The sequence below is a fragment of the Sapajus apella genome, unplaced genomic scaffold (genome assembly GCF_009761245.1).
Source record: "Sapajus apella isolate SASKATOON/1434 unplaced genomic scaffold, GSC_monkey_1.0 scaffold22, whole genome shotgun sequence".
Lineage (NCBI taxonomy): Eukaryota > Metazoa > Chordata > Mammalia > Primates > Cebidae > Sapajus > Sapajus apella.
In genome coordinates, this window is record NW_022436962.1 from 21,416,919 (window position 1) to 21,437,511 (window position 20,593).

Genomic DNA, 20,593 nt, shown 5'->3' on the forward strand with positions numbered 1-20,593 from the left:
ACACAGAAAGTTTTTGAAAAGGTCTGGAAAAGCTGGAAAAGGAGCAATATAATGTTTTCCAACTGTATTATCTTGAATAACATGTGATCCTTGAGAAAAGTTATATAATTAATTCAGGAAGTCTTGTGTGAAAAACACTAAAATTATTTGTTAATTACAAGATTTTGTGAGAATATTAGCAGATTCTCTCCAAGAGAAGGTATAAAGACACAATACTTGTTTACTTTGGCCATTTGACACATACATGTAGCAAAAAGTATTACTAGTTTGGCACATCAGAGAAATAGCATATAGGAGTTCTTGTAATGGCGTAATGAGCTTTAATATGTAAACCTACAGTATTTGTATATGCCTGGCACGTACCTGATAAATTCTTTTTATTATAGTTGTTGCTGTCACTTGGACGAGGTATTTGACAAAGATTTTCACAATATCTTTATAGACAAAGTGAATATGTATTATCTGAGTGGCATAAAGAGTTAGGGGACTTTGTAACTGGTTGAATGACCAATCTTGGGGAATTCTCATTAACAGAGGCTGCCAATCCAATGGCAAGTCTTTAATGTTGTGCCAAGGGCCTCAATCCTCATCTTTAACCTGGTTAAAATATTTACTAATGACTTGAGTTAACTTATAAAGGTGTGAAGTCAAATTGGTAGATCATGGAAAGTTAGGAAGGATTATTCCAGTAGTTCACAGGATCTTAATAAAAACAAGAGTCTCCGTGAACTGGCATGATGGTCTAAAATTATATAAGGAAAAATATACAATGTTATGTTTGAACTTTAAAATCAACTGTATCCATAGAAAATGGCAGAAAGGAGGCTTGCCAGGAATCAATTAGGAAGATACTTGAGGATTTATAGGTGACTATAAGCTAAATATGTGTTAACAAGGAAAGATGGTTTACGGAAAATGTAACATGATTTCAGACATACAGTATCTGGATTTAGGGAGGTGGGAGTTCCACTTGTTCTGCAGAGGTCAGACCACACATTGAAATATTTTATTGCATACTTGTGAGTGATGAAGACTAATCAGAACTAGCTGGAAGTCTATGCCAAGATAGTGAGTGGACTTTAAAAATGACCCACAAATTATAGACATATTGGGAATTTTTAGTGGAGTGAAGAGAAGCTTTAAGAGCAGGTATGGTAACTGCATTTAAATATTTGAACTTTTTTATTTGGAAGAGGAATTAGAATTGATTTCTATAATATCATGTAGTAGAATTGGGATCAAGAAATCCACAACAAACTTTCGTGAGTATTTTTTGAATGGCAACTTTGTGTCAGGCCTTGTGCTAGGCCAGGAAACACACTTGCCCTAAACAAGTCCAAAATCTATTAGGCAGCCAGGCAGCCTTATCCAAGCATGATAGGTAGGCCCCTAATTGAGCAATGCACTATGAAAGAGAAATGAACAATTTAATTGGCCTGACACTGATTTTTTTGGACCAATGTTATACATCATATAATGTAAACATTCAAACAGTTCTGTAAAATTTACACATTTTTTTTTTTTAAAGCCTAGCGTTTTGCAGCTCTTGTTCTATAGTTTCTTGTTTCCAGAATAGTCATTGTCACCTTTTTTAGCTGGTTATTGTACTATTCATCTGCATGTCTTTACATGGCATGGTTATACTGCTGTTTCTTAGTTTTTCAGTATTAGACTTTATCTGTTAATTTTCTCTTATGGAGATGATTTAACTCCCCCTCCTCTTTTTTTTGACCATACACATGTACCCTTTCATTCTTCATCCTCCCAATATAATAACGTGGAGTTTTTGGTTAAAGCTAATATTCTGTTACTGTGGCTATGAAAACTGTGTTCCCAGCTGAGTCATAAAATATGGTTGCTTTTCCTTTCCTGTACATCTTCTTTGTATTTTCCCTACAATTAATATATTTTTATCTGTAAATTTACTTTATTATATACTGTATGTATTTATCACTAATTCAACCCAACACACTGTATTACTTGTCTCAATCTTTTCTTTAAAAATTCAGGGTCATTAGATTGCCATTAATTTCATCTTCCATATTTTCTCCCAAAGTCTTCTGAGCCGCTCAAACTGGTGGTTGTTCCGTGCCTGGGGCATAGCTCTATTTGGGGGTTTCTTGTCACAGACATCCTAAGGATCACTTTTGCCGTTCTCCAGTCTTGGGTCCCCTACTGCTTGCATCTCACGTCTTTTAGTGAGCCATCTTCTTTGAATGACCACATGCTCCAGTAGTTTTCTTCAAGGGAGAAATGGAGACATTTTTGAGACATTGCAGATTTTATAGTCTCTTCATTTTACCCTCATACTTGATTAATAGTTTGTCAGGGTTCATACACCTAGCTTGAAAATAATTTTCTTTCAGAATTCTGGAGGTGTTGCTTTATTGATTTCTTTTTTTTTTCAGAGTTGCTGGGAAGTCCAGAGTCTTTCTGATTCCTGATCCTTTCAATGTGACCTATTTGTTTTTTCATCATTGGAAACTTTCAGTATCTTCTCTTTGTTGAAATTTCACAATGAGTTGCCTCAGAATGAGTCTATTTTTATTTATTTTTCTGGGAACTTGGTAGGCTGTTTCAATGTATCTTTCAATTTTGGAAACTTTTCTTGAATAATTTCACTGATGCTTTCCTCTTCTCATTTCTTTTTGGACCGCTTGTTTTTTGAATTTTGGACCACTTGTACAGGTCCTCTTATATTCACATCTTTCTCTTCTATTTACAACTTCCTTTCTCTTTTGCTCCTTTTTTTTAAAATCTCTGCTTCTTATTACATGATTACATTAATTTTTATCTCCTTGATGATATTAATAAAAGCCTTAGGAGTTACTGAAGTTTTCTTCTCTCTGCAAATTTTTGTCTCAATCAAGTTTTTTTGTGTGATGTGTGTGCACGAGGGGAAAAGGTTACTTTTCTGTTTGATATATACCACTTTTGAAACTCTCCTTAAACATCTGGTCATTTTATAATTAAGGACAGGTCAGTCTCAAGCTGATTTGATCTTCTGAGTGCATGAATGGGGACTGTAAATTGTCAGTTTCACTATAGAGTGATTTGGCTGGACAATTTTAATAAGAAATCTCTGCTGTTCAATACCTTTATATCTTTCTTTTTGGCAAATAAATATTTCCCATGTAAGATTTTTTTTTTTTCACTTCTTGCCTGGCAGCTAATGTTCTGGGAGCAAAGTGGACACAGACAGCTAGGGTGTTTACTTTCAGTATGCATAAAGTGACTTTTTTCATGAAGACATCTGCACCATCAATCATGCCTGCTGCCGCTTAAGGTTTGGTGTTTCATGCTTTTTAGACAATAAACTGGGGAAGGACAACCTGGCATAGTGAGCTAGGAATCTGATGATCTACCCATTTCTTAAAAAAAAAAATACTTTGAGTTAATCTTATCTACTCTCCTTCACTCTCATTTCTCAAGGTACCTGATGAGGCCAAATTTTGTGCCTTTGGGGATCATGTGTTATAAATCTGGGCTGATTTTTAGTTTTGCCTACTGCTACTTAGTAGTTCCATTCCTTGGGTATTAAAGTCATTTACCATTAATTCTCTGCTTTCTAGCTTCCAAATTTGTTTCTTCTCTCTTGTTCTTTTTCTTGAAGATTATCTAGGTATCTAGATACACATCTATCTATACATTATTGATTTAGGGTCAGTTGTATGCATGTGTTTAATCTACTTTCTTTCCCTGGAGGATTTGGGATGCTTTTGGAGAAAGTAACATTTGTGAAAGACTTTGAACAATGTCAGATTTTTCAGTGAAACCGGTGAGGAAGAACACACAAACAGCAAAAAAGATGTAAGCACTTTTATGGAGAATTCAGGAAATGCTGCCTATGGCTAAGACATTGTTGGCAGCATCAAGAACAATATAGTTTTTAGATTGGAAAAGTGGTGACCATCAATTAAGACGTATGAAGAGTATATTTTTGCTACCTTAAAAGTCACCTGTATCCCACAATGGACCAAGTGTCTCAGCGACGCATCCTTCTCTGTAACTGCTAAGCCCTTAGGGTGGACTGTGATAGAAAAGATTTCAAATTGCTTGGTCTATGAAAAATGCCAACTTTTTTAGCATATATATAACTTTTTAAGCTACTTGATCTCAGATAAGGTTTGAGAATCAGAGAGATGAGGAGGAGGAGAAAGAAAGAAAAAGAGGTAGGGAAAGAAGAGACAAAGAGAAAACATTCATACTGATGACATCATGGCTGTGTTTTAAAACTGAGCCTTAAGTCTGTAAGAGTCATTTCTGTTCTATGTCAACAGGGAGAAATGTGCTGAGCTCTTGGGGTCGTTGACTAACAGGTCTACCAGATGGATCCTGAGTTTGGCTGCAGGAGCAGAGCATTCCATCACAGGATTTAAGATGCAACAATGCATTATTAAACCTGTTTGTAACACAATGTGCAAGATGACATCATGTGCCTGGGTGTGTGTGATCTCAACAAAAATGTGTGCCCTGCTGTGTAGGAACAGTGAACCCCAGGATATAGAAAGACATTCTAGTACCTTATAAATAGCTGCCCATCCACCCATTATACTTTTCTCTTTCCTCCCAAATCCAAAGTATTATTTAAAAGATGAAGAAAAGTATTTCATGCAATTCTACATCAAAAAGATGTAACCAAGAAATGATAAATAAGCATCTGAAATGAATGAAAAATGGATATAGCTTCAGGAGACTGATTTTTAGTCTGAAATCTCAGTCATAGTTTGCCAGGAAATGAAAACCATTGCATATTTAGAACAGTAGGACTTTAATGCAGGGAATTGGCTATACTGGTGATAGAAGAGCTAGGAAGTCTAACAGGACAATAAAACAACCCAGAAATTAGCAGTGGCAGGAAGATGCTACCACCTCTGTGCTGGACACATGAAGTGGGGGAAGCCTACTAGGTCAGTGGGAGAGACACAGCTGCTGCCCAGAGATGTCATGAGAGGAAGAAAGAGAAGTGGCCTGGCCTTCCCTCCATTTCTTGTACCTCCAACCTCCTACCAATGTTTCTTTCTCACAGGATGAGTCCAGAGAAAAGCCAGTGATATAGGGAAACCCAGCTCTAAAAAGCAAAGCAGAGCAGGGGAGGGTGAGAAATGGATCTGAGGACAAACAGGTCCAGAACTAGCACATCCAGAAATACCAACATTGCCATAAAGGAAAGAGAATCAGTGTCTACGAAATCATCACTGATCTGAACAAAGTGAAGAGATGATTATTTATCAGATCTAGAATTAGATGTGGAAGAATTAGGAGCAAACTTTAAAAATGAACAGCATAGAGGACAATCACCTCTACCACCCTCATAGCCAGAACATTGGACTGGCATCTTGCAACGGGCCCTCCTAGTATGTCTCATTGTCTTTTAGTTATTGTGCACTGATAAAATGAGGCATGGACAACATTAACGGAAAACATTATTTTGACAGAAAAAAACTGTGAATTTCATAGATGCCTTTGTTGGTGATGCTGTTATTGCTAATAATAATGATATCCAGTATTCATATATGTATTTATGACTCAATAATTCACTACCAGCAATCATGCTGTTTTTATGGGTCAATCCTGTTCCCAGACATTCCTACTGTAAAATTGAAGTAATTTCTTTAAAAGTGATATTCAACAGTTGACTGTTGAAGCAATGTTCTGTTATTAACTAACATGTAATTAGTTCATTAAAAAATACCTCAATTGAATAGCATGTAACTTAATACAATCTACCAAAGTGGAGAAATCCACAGTTTCTCACAAATGGCAGCAAAATTACAGTGCAGGGAAACTGGAAATGAGGAGATGCCAGCTGGCAGGACACTAGTGTTTCAGATTACTGTGTGTTTATGACCTCTGTGTTCTAGAAAAAAAATTAATTAGATTATGCTATTTGAGAATCTTGGAATGCCATGGCTCTGTGCCAGGCTTATCAGAACCACACATTTGAAGTTTAATTAAGCTGTTTTAAATTTCACCAGTATTTCTGAGTTTTGAAAAAGCAATAAATGTAGGAACTAATAAATAACAGTGGAAGAATGCTGAGATTCCCTCAGATGGCAGCCTTCAGTGTAAAATTATGTACTGTTTCCAAGTCTACTATACACTTGTGTTATTGAACATAAATGTGATATAAAGCAGTACTCTGTTCAAGAGGTTTTGGAAAATAAATGGATGCAATATAGGGACTGTAATTGTAGATAGTTATGTTGTTTTGAAAATTCAAGTAATTGTTCAATAACACGTCTATATCTCAGGCTGGGGTCAAACTGGGGAAAGGCACATGAATTCCAGCTTAGGGAAAGGGAAGCAAGGGAGATTTGCTTCTTGTTCACTTTGATGAGAGAATCCTACTGTCTGAATTTTTAGCTGGTTACTTTATACAGAAGAAAAATAGCTCAAGTTATAATACAAGTGGGCCTAAATTTGTTTAATTAATTTATTATTTACTTTTTAATGGTAGTAAAATATACATTATATAAAATTTACCATTCTAGCCAATTTCAAGTGCACAGTTCAGTGTCATTAAGTACTTTCATGTTATGCAACCATCAAGCACCATCCATCTCCAGAATTTGCCTTAAAGTTATTTGGCTAATTGCTTTCTAGAACAAGAAACCTTTAAAAATTTTCCTAAGAATAGTTGGTCAAAGTCTGAAAATATGCAAGACACTACATCTGTGTCTATACATGTAGGAGTCAGTATGATCCTGCCTCATGGCCCTGCAATTGAAATATCTAAGACTACAAGCCTAGAAAAAATGGATTGTGACTGAATAACACTTTGCAATCAGACTTATGGAAGGAGAATATGAACCCCTTTTGAAAAAAACAAAACAAACCTGGCAAAACAAACACCGATATGACTCACTGCTTTGATTAAATAATTCCATTCATTCATTTAAAATATTTAGTGAGCCCTTATTTATTCTAGATATTCTTCTAGGCATTTGGGAATTTGTGGTGAACAAATATACTAAGTCCTCACTTCCAAAGATCTTATACTCCAGTAGGAAAGACAGGCAATGTACTGATAAACATGCTGATAGATGGTGATAAATGCTATGTTGCACAACACGTATGGATAAGAAAGGTAAAAGCAAATTTGGTTCTCCTTTTCCTACTTCTTCCCATTTATAATATTTTAGTGACAAAAACAACACCTTCTTAGAATGGAAACCCCATTTATCAAACAAGACATTGGATCTTATTCCTTGCTGTGACCTTACTCTAGTACCCGAGGTGATAGACTAAGGAGATGAGGCTGAGCAAATAAGAGTATGAAAGCCTTTGCTCTCCTCTCTCTGTTTCTCAGTTTTTCTCAGCATCTTGATTCCTTTTTCTTTTCTTCCTTTCATTGAAAAAGCAGGTAACTAAGGATATCTATCTACTCATTTCTCTAACACATGTGAGTTAGAAATCTGCCATTATGGAGCACTGTGCCAGCTGCTGCAGGGAGTCAGGAATGCATAAGGCACAGATTATCTCCTCAGAATGCACTGGCATTGATTAGGTTGGTGCAAAAGTAATTGCGGTTTTGCCACTACTTTTAATGCGGAAGCTGCGATTACTTATGTCCCAACCTATTAGATATGTAGTTGCAGAAGGAGGCAACCAATGCTATATGTCACATAAACAGCAGAGATGACACATGCTTTGAGGCCTTCAGGAGATACTGAGAAAACTTCTGTTAAGGACATCTTAGAATAATTCATAGAAAAGGTAACTGCAGAGATGGAGTTTGTTGAATGAGCAGTGCAGAATTGTGAGAGAAGAGAGGTTCTCAATAGGGAAAATGTGATCAATATGTCTACTCTGCAGAAAAATGGAGGGGGAGAAAGACTGACCAAGGTTTAATCACAAGTGAGTACATTTGAGAGAGTATCTGTGTGTGTGGGTGGGTGGGGGAACCTGGCAAAATATTAAAATTTAGTAAATCAATTGTTTTATCTAATACCACCTCACATACTTGGTTGACTTTACCGTGGAATTACGCTCATTTATTCATTCATTCAATAGATATTAATGGATTGTCTATTGTTCGGGTACTAGGGATATGACAGTGAAGAAAACAGAAAAAGTTGCAAGTTCTAAATCCATAGAGCAAGCTAGAAACTCCTGAGCAGGAGCTGATGCTCCATTCCACAGGTAGACTTTCGTCTTCTTTAGAGAGACCTCAGTGCTGTTCTTAAGGCCTTTCAACTGACTGGATCAGTTCCACTCAGAAAATCCAGGACAATTTCCTTCACATAAAGTCAACTGAGTGTAGATGACGACAAAATACCTTTACAGCATCACATCTACCACAGCCCTTTATAGCATCACCTCAATGAGTGTTTGCCTGAGTGACTGGGTACCATAGCCTGGCCAAGTTGACACCGAAAACTGACTGTCACAGATGACTCACCAATTTTTGCCCAATAACAAACTGACTGGCTTTGTGTAGACTATGACAACTCTTTCCTCCACCTTCTGTTTTTTTAACTGGCTCTTTTGAATTATGCATATGGCTTCAGACTTGGATTTCCTGTCTGGCAAGCTGTTGTCAGGTTCCAAATGACAAAATATTAATTAGGAGGACTGCACACGATCTTGTTTGCCAATTCATTAGCACTGGGAGCTTGGCTTCGGCAGCTGTTTTTCCTGATGCCAAGGGGGTAAATTTCAGCCCCTAAATAGCAGCCATCTCGATCTCATGTCCGACTTTGTGGCCATTCTAATCTTCATCCCTTTCACATAAGAGAGGTGCTGGTCGCACTGCTGCCCATAATTCAATATTAAAATGCTCTTTTAAGAACAAAATAGTGCCTATGTGATTTGGTGTGTGTCATGGGGAAATTCTAGGGAGAAGAAATAACTGCTATCCCGTTCATCCTATTGAACCCAGTGAACTCTGTTCAATAAATATTTGCAGAGTGACTGAATGCCAAAGCATGCCTTGAGTTTATGCAACGTGGTGACATTTCCACCGCTAAAACTGTGCTACTACAAACTTTATCTTGGAGAACTCATGATAGGTGGTGAAGTTGTTCCGAACCTAGGAAGCTGCTATTGGCCAAATTATGTGCTCTTGGAGAGAAAACATTTCCTGTGTATTCAAAAAAAGTGGGGGCTCGGCATGACTAATATGGTAAGAATGTTCTCATCTTCTCCAGGAGAAGAATGGAGTCAGGTAGAGCTTTGCAACAATCCGTGGTCACAAACCTCAGTAGACACCCAGGTCATTAACTAACCACATGCATGTGGCACATGGAATGGAACATCCCAGAGCTCTGAAACCACAGGCATCTCTCTGCTGGATTAAAGGAAGTAATTTCACAGGCCCAGACAGAAAAGGGATGTGGTGATTTTTCAAATGATTCTGATTTATAGTCAATAAGGTGCAAGGTTATGGTACAGAAAGTAAATGAATCATTTATACTCCTCTTTATCACTCCCTTCCAGAAGCCCTGGCTTCTGCTGGTTTATAGGAAGATACCAAAAGTGTCACCTTTATGAGCATCATGCCTGGGCTTTGTATCTGTCGTCCAGCCTCCCATCTGTGAAGTCATTCTTCAGAAACTCCTGACTTTGGTTATGAGCCAGTCCAGGGTGTGATATTTTTTCCTGTTTAATTAACAAACAAAAGTCTTGTCCATTTACTCCTGCCAGCTATCTGAAAGTTCAAAAGGTAAAGAACATTTCCCTCCTCAAATAAGCCATGGAATGTATTTGGAAATTGAGTTTTCATCAGTAGTTGCTGTTTTGAGCCACTTATTCCACTACTGAGAAAGGTGAACTGGGAGTTCTTTCCTGAAAGAGGGGAAAGGCACCCAGAAACTTTGTATTTAAAATCTCACATCTATGGGAGAGGTCTAGGAATTCAGGGTCATCTTCCTGACATTGATTTAGACTAGTACACCCTCAGATGGGAGGTATTTATCATAACCCTTGGTGCAGTGAAAGTTCAAATTTCTGCTGAAAGAAAATAAGATGAAGTCATGGCCATTTCCATACCTTCTGATGGTAGGCCATAATGATACTTCATAAACCCACCTATCTTGAGCAAAAGACTCTTTTCATAAATTGCATTTTAAATTTATAATGATGCAAAATTGAATGCTGAATGTATTTGCTATGTAGGGCTGCCCATTAGGGACCAGGCATACTATTCATAGAACTTGGTAGAAAACCCCCAAAGTATCCCCTTTCATGCTGATCCAAGAGTGCCGATGCCACATTTTGTGCCACTTTATTAAGGAAGTGACATGTGAATTGAACCCTGAAATACAAGGAGGATTTAAACAACAGAGAAGGACGTAACTTAAATGTCTGTCATCTGTCTGATCTTATCTCCCAACATTCTGAGGGTATTTTTCAATTATTTAAGAAAATTCACTTGAATCCCCATCTGGCACACAGTACAAGGTCTAGTACCCTTCCTCAGCATACCTCAGAGGTATTTTTTTTTAATTGTACTTTAGGTTCTGGGGTACATGTGCAGATCATGCAGGATTGTTGCATAGGTATATACACGGCAAGATGGTTTGCTGCCTCTATCCCCCCGTCACCTATATCTGGTATTTCTCCCCATGTTATCACTCCCCAACCTCTCCCCACCTCCCACTGTCCCTCCCCTAGCACCCCCAACAGACCCCAGTATGCAATGCTTCCCACCCTGTGTCCTTGTGTTCTCATTGTTCAACACCTGCCATGAGAACATGTGGTGTTTGATTTTCTGTTCTTGTGTCAGTTTGCCGAGAATGAGGGTTTCCAGATTCATCCATGTCCCTACAAAGGACACAAACTCCTCAGAGGTCTTCAAGGGTCTGTGTGTCCTTTCATCACCATTTCCTATACTGTCTTGCTTCCACTGACTTCTCAGTCTCTTCTGTGTCTAAACTTCTTAAGCCATTTTTTCCTAGCCCTACATCACTGTGATCCTCAGTTTCTCAAGATACCACTGACATAAAGCTGTTCAATATTCAGATTTTAAGATCACCAAGAAGAGATGCAACATGGCACAGAAGTGGCAGCATCTTAGATTTTATACCATACACTGATATGGTTCAGCTCTGTGTCCCCACCCAAATTACAGGTCGAATTGTACTTCCCAATGTTGAAGGAGGGGCCTGGTGGGAAGTGATTGAATCATGGGGGTGGACTTCCTCCTTGCTGTTCTTGTGATAGAATTCTCCCAAGATCTGCTTCTTTAAAGGTGTGTGGCACCTCCTCCTTGCTCCCAACTCCTGCTGGCCATGCAAAGATGTGCTTACTTCCCCTTAGCCTTCTGCTATGATTATAAGTTTCCCGAGGCTTCCCAGAAGCAGAAGCCTGTACAACCAGCAGAACCATGAGCCAATTAAACATCTATTCTTTATAAATTGCCCAGTTTGGGGATATTTCTTTATAGCAGTGCAAGAATGGACTAATAAATACATTCCTCACCCAATTTCCTTGGTTCTTTCAGCCACAGAAGATATCTTACTAGCCTTTCTATTTAAGGTGCCACTTGCCATTAATCTGAGGCCACAGCTAAAGTAAGAAAAGCCTGATGTAATAAACAATAAAACATCTCCTGATGTTATGACTCAAAGAACTAAAAAACTTTCTCCTTCACAAATAAAATGATGATATGAAGTAGACCCAAAGTCTATCCTGGAAACCTTAATTCAGACTGCTGAATAAAAACCTTAATTCAGCAGTCTGAATTAAGGTTTCTAGGATAGCCTTTGGGTCTGCTTCATATAATCATTCCAGGGACCTGGTTGTTAGTGAGTTGTTGCTTTGCTGATCTCTTGCGTTGTTCGCATGGCCAAGGCTGGCAATCCCTAGTGGTTACAGCCAGCGTGAACGGGGAAGAGAATACCTACTGTCTCTGGCTCCGGCTCAGGACGGGGACACCCTATTTTGCTCCCATTTCCTGAGTGAGAATTTAGTCATAAGACCAAACTAACCTTAAGGTGGCTTGTTTATCCCAATTTCTTTACTACAAAGGAAGGTGAGAATAAATGGTGATGAACTAGGAGTTTCTGCTACATCTTTCCCTTGTCTTTCAGAAATGTCTTCCTTTTGACTCAACATTTTTCTCCACTTCTCAGCCCCAACTCCTCAATTTCTATCCCGTTTTAAATGCAAAACAGTTTGGTTTCTCACGTTTGAATACTCTCCTCCCAAACCAGACTCGGTGGCCTCAACTTTTTTTTTTTGTTGTTTGAGATGACGTCTCACTCTGTCACCCGGGCTGCAGTGCAATGGCACAATTTCAGCTCAGTGCAACCTCCGCCTGTCAAGTTTAAGCGATTCTCCTGCCTCAGCCTCTCGAGTAGCTGATATTACAGGCACACGCCACCATGCCCGGCTAATTTTGCATTTCTAGTAGAGAAGGGGTTTCACCGTGTTATCCAGGATGGTCTCGAACTCCTGACCTCAGGTGATCCGCCTACCTCAGCCTCCCAAAGTGCTGGGATTAAAGGCATGAGCCACTGCGCCCAGCTAGTGTCCTCAACTTTTAACAGAACAGCCTGGTAAGCTCTTTTGCTATACAAAGAATCAGCTACTACTGAGATTCTCTATTGGCCTTCCCTATTCCTATAAGGCGATCATCAACCCATTATTTTGCTTGGTATGTGCATGTGAGTTCCCACTCAGGTACAAACATGAAAGTAGTTAATTTTTTCCCCCTCTGCTGCATAAGGGACTGCATGCAGTGGGGTGAAGGGATTGAGTATTCCCTAAAAGGAAACATTGAAACAAAAGAGTGGAGAGAGGAAAGCACCAGGTAAATTCAGAAGTCAGAGATAGGTCTGGCCTACCTGGCTCGTAGGCTAGGTGAAAAGGAATGGGGGCATTAAAGACTCCTTCCAGTCAAAAGTAATAGAAAACTAATGCAAATCAGCAGAGGCTAAATAGGGTGATCATATGAGAGGTCATAGAGATATTCTAGTTCCAAGTTTGGCTAGAGCTAGGGCCCCAGAAGGTGGCAGATAGAGGGCAGGCCTTTGTTTCTGTCTCTGAACTGTTTGGCCTCTGTCTTTTCAAATAGTATCTCTCCATAGGAGCCTCGACATCTCCAGGCCATATATTATCTGCAAAATTTTCAAGCTGTTTCCAGTGAGCCACCAAGGTAAAATAAAGGTGGATTCCAGTGCCAGATTATGCCATGCAGAATTTACAAAGTAAAGGACAGAGAGCCAGTGCTAACCATTCTTGGATTCTCCTGACAGATGAAGGTTTTAAAAAGGGTTGGGTTGTATAGACGTTGTGACTGTGAAGAGGGGAAGGATTTTTTAAAAAGAGATTGTGTGTGTGTGTGTATAACTCTTCTTCCTGTTGTGAACTCTTCATGTGAGCTACTCTTTCATTTCAAGCCTAGTGAGAATTCATCTTTGAGAGCTCTCTAAATTGAAATAGAGACAGCTGATGTCCAAATCACAGCTGAGCAAGCTACAGACACCATGACAGCAGGGTAGCAGGGTAGAGGAGATGCACTAAGATTGACTGATGCTTGCAGAGTTTGCTGACACAAGAGATGTGTCAGTGTTTCTGATGAACTAGAGGAAGGCCAGGTAAGAGAAGAGCCAGTGTGGACTCAACCTGGGTCTGGCCCAAGAAGGTCACAAAGAGGGGTAGGGGTAACCCCAACAGCAAGGCACTGGAGGTGAATGGTGTGTTCTTAGGTGCTGCAGCAGGACTCACAAGAAATTCATCAAAATGGGTAAGAAGAACAATAGAAAATAGCCTTCCAATATTGGCAATATTCAAAGGTACCTTGAAAGTGCCTGCAAGAGGTAGAGATGGTTGTAAATATCTGCTCCCCAGATAGCATGAAGCCAGTTTAGTTGAGAATCATTTTTTTTTTTTTTTTTTTGAGACGGAGTTTCGCTCTTGTTATCCAGGCTGGAGTACAATGGCGCGATCTCGGCTCACTGCAACCTCCGCCTCCTGGGTTCAGGCAATTCTCCTGCCTCAGCCTCCTGAGTAGCTGGGATTACAGGCATGCGCCACTATGCCCAGCTAATTTTTTGTATTTTTAGTAGAGACGGGGTTTCACCATGTTGACCAGGATGGTCTCGAACTCTTGACCTCGTCATCCACCCGCCTCGGCCTCCCGAGAATCATTTTAAGTAGGGATCTTCCTCACTTGTTAGCATTCCTTCTTCTCCACCCATAACTCTGATCCCAAAGGGATCAAAAACTACTTAACAAGCTTGGGGGTTGAGCTGTTAGGAAAAGTGGAGAAATCTGGTAGAGAAATACAAAAAACGTCAGCCATGTCATTCCTCCCCACCCCCATTCCCTGCTGCCTCCCAGCCTAAACCAGGCCTAAACTGGGTAATAGGAGAATATTTTACTTTAAATCAAGTTTAAAGTAAACATTTTGGATTCAGCATTGTAATTTCTGAATTGGGACTGTACGGGTGACTTCAAATAACTCTAGGACCTACATATCATCAGAAAATTGGCCAACAAAAAAGTTTAAGTCTGATGAAATTTTGAAGGGAAAATGGAAAATAAAAATAATTTTATTTGATTATAAGTACTGTTTATATCTCCCTAGATATCATGGCTTCAGAGGAAAAAGCACAGTCACTCTTTCAGAATCCATAACAGTTCCTGAAAAAGACTTAAGTCAGTGTCCCCTCCATACCTTCCAAATCTGTGACAAGGAAGCCATATGGTTATTAACAGCCCCCTCTGGGTCACTTGGAGAAAGCAAGAGGCAGATTTCAAAAGAAGATGCTGGCAGCATGTAGATGTCCACTATGACAGGAAGTCATGGCAAGTGGATTCTGAAGGATTGTAAGATGAATCACTCCTAATGAAAGGGCTCAATTAATGCAGAGCCTCATGTTCTGTTGGGTGGGCTGGCATACAGAATATGGGAACATTCTGTTGGCACTCAGATCTTGAATGTTAGAAACCCAGCAAGATGCAAGAGTGACAGTAGGGGCTTCTCTGTGGGCTTTGTCATTCCCTTGCCATTCATGGTGACACTCATATGCCACTTGCTCCAGCCTGGACACAGGGGCATACAACCCTCAGATATGCCTACTGGGCAGGGTGACAGGCTGGTGCCACAGCCATCCCTGTGGATTGTCCTAAACTTTGTGACGCTTCTATGAACCAGTTTAGTGGGTCCTCCAGTAGCCTGCAGACAGGTGTGAAGAAGCTAATATTTCCATACAGTGTTGCAGAAAAAATTGGAAGTACTTAGTTCATACTTAAAAGGCACTTTGTAAACATCTTGTTGTTATAGGTTCACTCACTTATTTAAAAAAAAAAATATATATATATACACACACACACACATATATATATACACATATATACACACATATATATATATACACACATATATATATATATATATATATATTTATACTCTGACTATACGATCGGCATTGTGTTAGAATCTGGGAATTTAAATGTGTTTAGAAAAAATGCCTATATATTTGTCTCCCTCGCCAGAATTGAGTTCTAGAGTGGACACCCTGCCTACCTTATTCACAACTGTGTTTGAAATACCTAGAACAATTTCTGGTATACAGTAGGCACTCAATAAATGTTACTTGATTAGATAAATCAGGGCAATCACTGTCTTCAAGAAGATTAAAGTCCAGTGGAGGAGAAAGATGTGTAAGCACAATGCAGTGTAGTAAGTTCTGTGACACAGGAAATCATAAAACTATATGTCAAGAAACAGAGGGTGGGGGTGAGGGAGGAGTGAATAAGGCTTCCAAAAGATGATGCAATGTGGGACATTAATGGATGAGCAGAGCATTGCCCATTTGTGCTGTGGTTCTCCTCTCCTATTCTTCTCTTTGAGGATTCTAGATTTCATGTATTCTCTTTTGATGGCTTGGGACAATGGGCAGAGAGTGAGCAATCTGGGCCTGCTGTGTCCTGGGTGTGGCTCTTTCTGTAGCTGTGCCAGTGGAATGACTTTACAGGATCTCAGCAACAAGCCCAGGGGACTGTAACTTGTGGGATCTTGGCAGAAGTGTCTCAGTGCTAAGGTCAGAATTGGGGAAAGATGTTGTAATTGCCTTAAAGGCACGTGGACTCAAAGGCAACTCGGACATTGAGTACAGCTCCTTTTGCAGACTGTGCTTGCAGGAAAGTGAATGGGAGCTTTTCCCATGTGTGGCCAGATTGATGGGGTTAAATATGATTACACCTAAACATGTAAACATGAAATTCCCAAGTTAATGGTGATGTAATATTCTGTTAGGGTTAGGCCAGATTATAGCTGATTGTGTTGCTTCATATTGGAGCCTGGTCCAAAATGTTGACTCCTAAATCCTGTAGTCATCCCCAGGAATAGCATGATCCACCAAAAAGAAACCTTTCTAAAGTTTCTAGAGAGTTTCTGTGAGAAACTGAACTTAGCAACACCTGGAAAACCTGCAAACACCACCAACTGGCCCTTGCGGAGCCCCAGGAAAATGCCACACATCGAGAGTAGGGAGCCTACTGTGCCCTTCTTAGGCATCCCAAGAGCGCAGGCCTGGGTTGAACGTGCTCTACCCCACATCCTAACAGGGAAGAAAAGCACAAGGCCATTAAACAAAAAGGAAAAATTATACCACGCTTGGTTGAAATGCCATCCAACTGGGGCCAGGGCTCGATCTGCAATTCTTCATCCTTTCTGGTCTTCATTCAGCTGCCATTGACATCCCCACAGGATGGATTCTTTTTCCAGGGCAACAAATGCTCAATTCATCCAGGAACCGAGGCACAGCTCCTGTACTATTTCTCCAGGATCCTTACAAACATTGAATGTAAATGCAAAGAGATATTATCTTCAGAAGTGAACATATTTTCACCCTAGTATAGGATGTTGATCCTTATCACTCCCTTCCACATAGAGAGTGTCCCTTCTTTGCACCTTGTTCCTAGTGACTTCAAAGGAAGCCTGGAAGGAGCCCCGTAACGTGGGTTACCCTGCTGTGTTCCAATCAGAGTTTCTGACAGCATTTAAGTGCAAAAGCAAATGTTTCATCTAGGTAAGGACCTAAAATAATGAGGTTTGGCTTTTTAAAAGATTAGCTACAAGAAAGGAAAATGCTGCAGGAAGACATAACAGTAACAGTTACCATGGTGTGTATATGCAAAATCTGGATTCTAGAGATTATGCCAATAAGCACAGCAGTGTTGTTAAGGCCCTGGGCACAATTAAATCTCAACTCTGAGTTAATTAGAAAAAAAGAAAAACTGAACATAGTTCTTTAAACTTGAATCTGAGTCTGTTTTGTAAAGCTGTTAGAATTTAACAAAAGCTGGCTAATGATTCTATGCTAAAAATGAGTGTTTTCTTGTTTGATAAAAATATACAGTAGACTCTATACACTCAATTTAAAAATATAGCAGAGAGTTAAAAATGAAAATGCTTGTTATTTCTTGCATTATTCCCAGACTCATCTTGGAAATTCCTGTCCGTATCATTTCTCCTGTGACCCTGTTCTTGTGGCTAATGTGTCTCCCAGATTCTTCAGTGCAATCACTTGCCTGGTCTGCTGTTGATGGTGTAATGGAAAAAAGCAGGAGTCTGCAAAATGAGCCTCTAGTCACCTTCTCGAGTGTGGTGATGGCCTGGTGACAGGTTAGTTGGCCTTCTTAACCTAAATTACTTCATGTGAATAATAATATTTTGCCTCTCTAAAAGCAGGAGGCTAGACAAGATAAAAGATGTATCTCAATTTGATGTATAGTTTACTATTTATCTTAAAATAGTGCCCTGGATCAACCAAATCACTATGCTATGATCATAGAACTTATATACAATAAAAAAGAATTAAGCAAAAACATGGCTTGGCTAGGTGTGGTGGCTCACGCCTATAATCCTAGCACTTGGGAGGCCAAGGCGGGCAGATCACTTGAGGTCAGGAATTCGAGACCAGCCTGGCCAACATGGCAAAACCTTATCTCTACTAAAAATACAAAGAAATTAGCCAGATGTGGTGGTGCACATTTGTAGTCCCAGCTACTCGGGAGGCTGAGGCAGGAGAATTGCTTGAACCCAGGAGGCAGAGGTTGCAGTGAGCCAGGATTGTACCACTGCACTCCAGCCTGCACAATAGAGCGAGACTTTGTCTCAAAAAAAAAAAAAAAATATATATATATATATATAATTATGTATATTTTGCTTATGCCTACTTATGTACTTTTGCTTATACCTACTTATTTTCACCTGAGCAACTCGATGTTTTCTTAGCTTATGATGAACTATTTATATTTGAAATATATCAGCAGATGATTTTTTGAGGTTTTGTCGCCAGCTAGAAGATCCACAGCTCTACTGTTTTTCAGAGAAATTTAAAATAATGTTGAGAACAAAAACGTTGGTCACTAAAATGTCCCTTGAAGCACCCTTTCTTTCTCATTTTTATAGCTCAGCCTTACCTTAAGCCTTCAGCACTTCTTGCCTTGATTATTACCATAGCTTTCTTATTGGTCTCCCTGTATTCCACGTTATCTTCCTCCAATTCCATTACTTTTCTACCACTTATTTTTCTAAATGCAGGTCTAATTATTGGACTTCTGTGCTTAAAATCTGATCATGCTCCTTCTTAAAAGGCCTTTCACAAAGTAGCTCTAACTTGACTTTTCACCCATCTCCTGTCACTCCTCAACATGACATGTCTGACTGGCCGCAAAGGACATTGGCCATCCTACCACATTCCTGGTGTACCTTCTCGCCTACAAGGTAGCCCATGCTATTACTTCTCTGTAGGATTCTCTTCTGTTTTAGTTTTCTATTGCTATAGAGTCTTTAAAAACCCACTCAATAGCTAAGTGGCTAAAACAGCATCCATTTATTATCATATGTAGGTTAGAAGTTGAGGCTAGGCAGAGCTGGGTTCCCTGATTGGTATTCCAGAAGGCTGAAGTCAAGATGTCAGTCAGCTGGAGACTTGACTAGGGAAAGATCTGCTTCCAAGTAGTTTCAGATGCTCAGCAGAATTAACATCCTTGTTGTAGCTATAGAACACAGGTTCCCATGATATTGCTAGATGTTGTCTGGGGTCTGCACTCAGCTCTCAGATGCTACTTTCAGGTCCTTGTCACAGGGTCCCCACCATAGACCATCTCACGCTTTCAACCTCTGTGATTACAGGAAGGACTCAGACCTTTTAAATGTTCAACTGATTAGATAAGGCCCACCCAAATATCCTCCTTTTCATTAACTCAACTGATTAGAGACCTTAATTACATCTGCAAAATTTCTTTTGCCATAGATACAATGCAGTCACAGGAGTAATATCTCATTATATCCACAGATGTCATGCACTCTTAATGGAAGGGAATTATACAAAGTCAAGGTCATTGGGGTCATCTTTCTGTCCACCACACTTTCCTTTCCTTCTCTGCTGGAAAAACTGTTATTCAGCATGTAAGAGCTAGCTTATATGAGTCTTCTATGTTAAGTAGTCCCAACATCCTCAGGCTGGGGTGCTGACCCTGCACTCACCATTGATCCCCATTCATCCTAAGATCATTATACTTACCATCTCATATTATACCTAAATATATGTAATTGTTTGATTAAAATGTAAGAAAGGAATATTGATGAATTCTCAGTTTTGTTTTGCATAATCCAGATCCCATGTTTGTTGATACTGTGTTCTCTGCATTAAATCACCTTTCTAAATATTGTTTATGTTACTTGAAAGGGTGGTACGCCATGCTATCAGGTAAGGAATATTTTCCCAAATAAGGTTGGAGGCTTAATGTCAAGTGAAGTGTGGGTCTCCCTTACCTTGCATATTAACACTGCACATTCAATAGCTCAGGCTTTTCATGGCCAGTGGCATTGATACAAGGAATCCAATGTAAGACTAGAACTGCTATTCACGTTCATTATGCATTCACATTTGTTCATAAAGGAGGAGAACACATGAGACTATATCCTCAGCAAATTGGTTAGACAAATGCTAAAGAATAGGTGTAATGTTCTAAAATATCAGTTTTTTTTTTTTTTTTTTTTTTTGAGATGGAGTCTCGCTCTTGTTGCCTGGGCTGGAGTGCAATGGCACAATCTTGGCTCACCACAACCTCTGCCTCCTGGGTTCAAGCAATTCTCCTGTCTCATCCTCTCAAGTAGCTGGGATTACAGGCATGCCACCATGCCCGGCTCCTTTTTTTTTTTTTTTTTTTTCTATTTTTAATAGAGATGGGGTTTCACCATGTTGGTTGGGTTGCTATCGAACTCCTGACCTTGTGATCCGCCTGCCTTAGCCTCTCAAAGTGCTGGGATTACAGGCATGAGCCACCATATCCGGCCTAAAATTTCAGTTTTAACAATTACTTTGCATCTTCATCCAAATGAATAAAGCTGGTGGTAGCCTTAAATGGAAGAATGGCCTAGATATAAATTTTTCCCCTGTGAAACTTTCTTTCATAAAAGAAACAGAAGGACTTCACCTTTAGTGTGCTTGATTTTTCCTCCTGAGAATCATTCAGGTCTCATCCAGCTTTCCCAGGGCTAGTGAATCCAGCTTTTTGTATTGTCCTGTCCAGGTGCACACAATTGAGGTGAAAGTCATGTGAGATTATTGGATGGTACATAGACACTAATGTAAATTCAAGATTGGGAAGAAACAATTGTTTTTGC

General features: G+C 39.6%; 1 long non-coding RNA gene across 1 annotated transcript in view; it reads right to left on the minus strand.

Annotated features, from left to right (window-relative positions):
• Nucleotides 1–20,593, minus strand: part of LOC116558949 — a 68,493-nt gene that overhangs the window by 26,754 nt on the left and 21,146 nt on the right. The window contains exon 3 of the long non-coding RNA XR_004272245.1: nt 16,566–16,744. This is a non-coding gene — a long non-coding RNA (uncharacterized LOC116558949). The remainder of the gene's footprint in view (nt 1–16,565; nt 16,745–20,593) is intronic.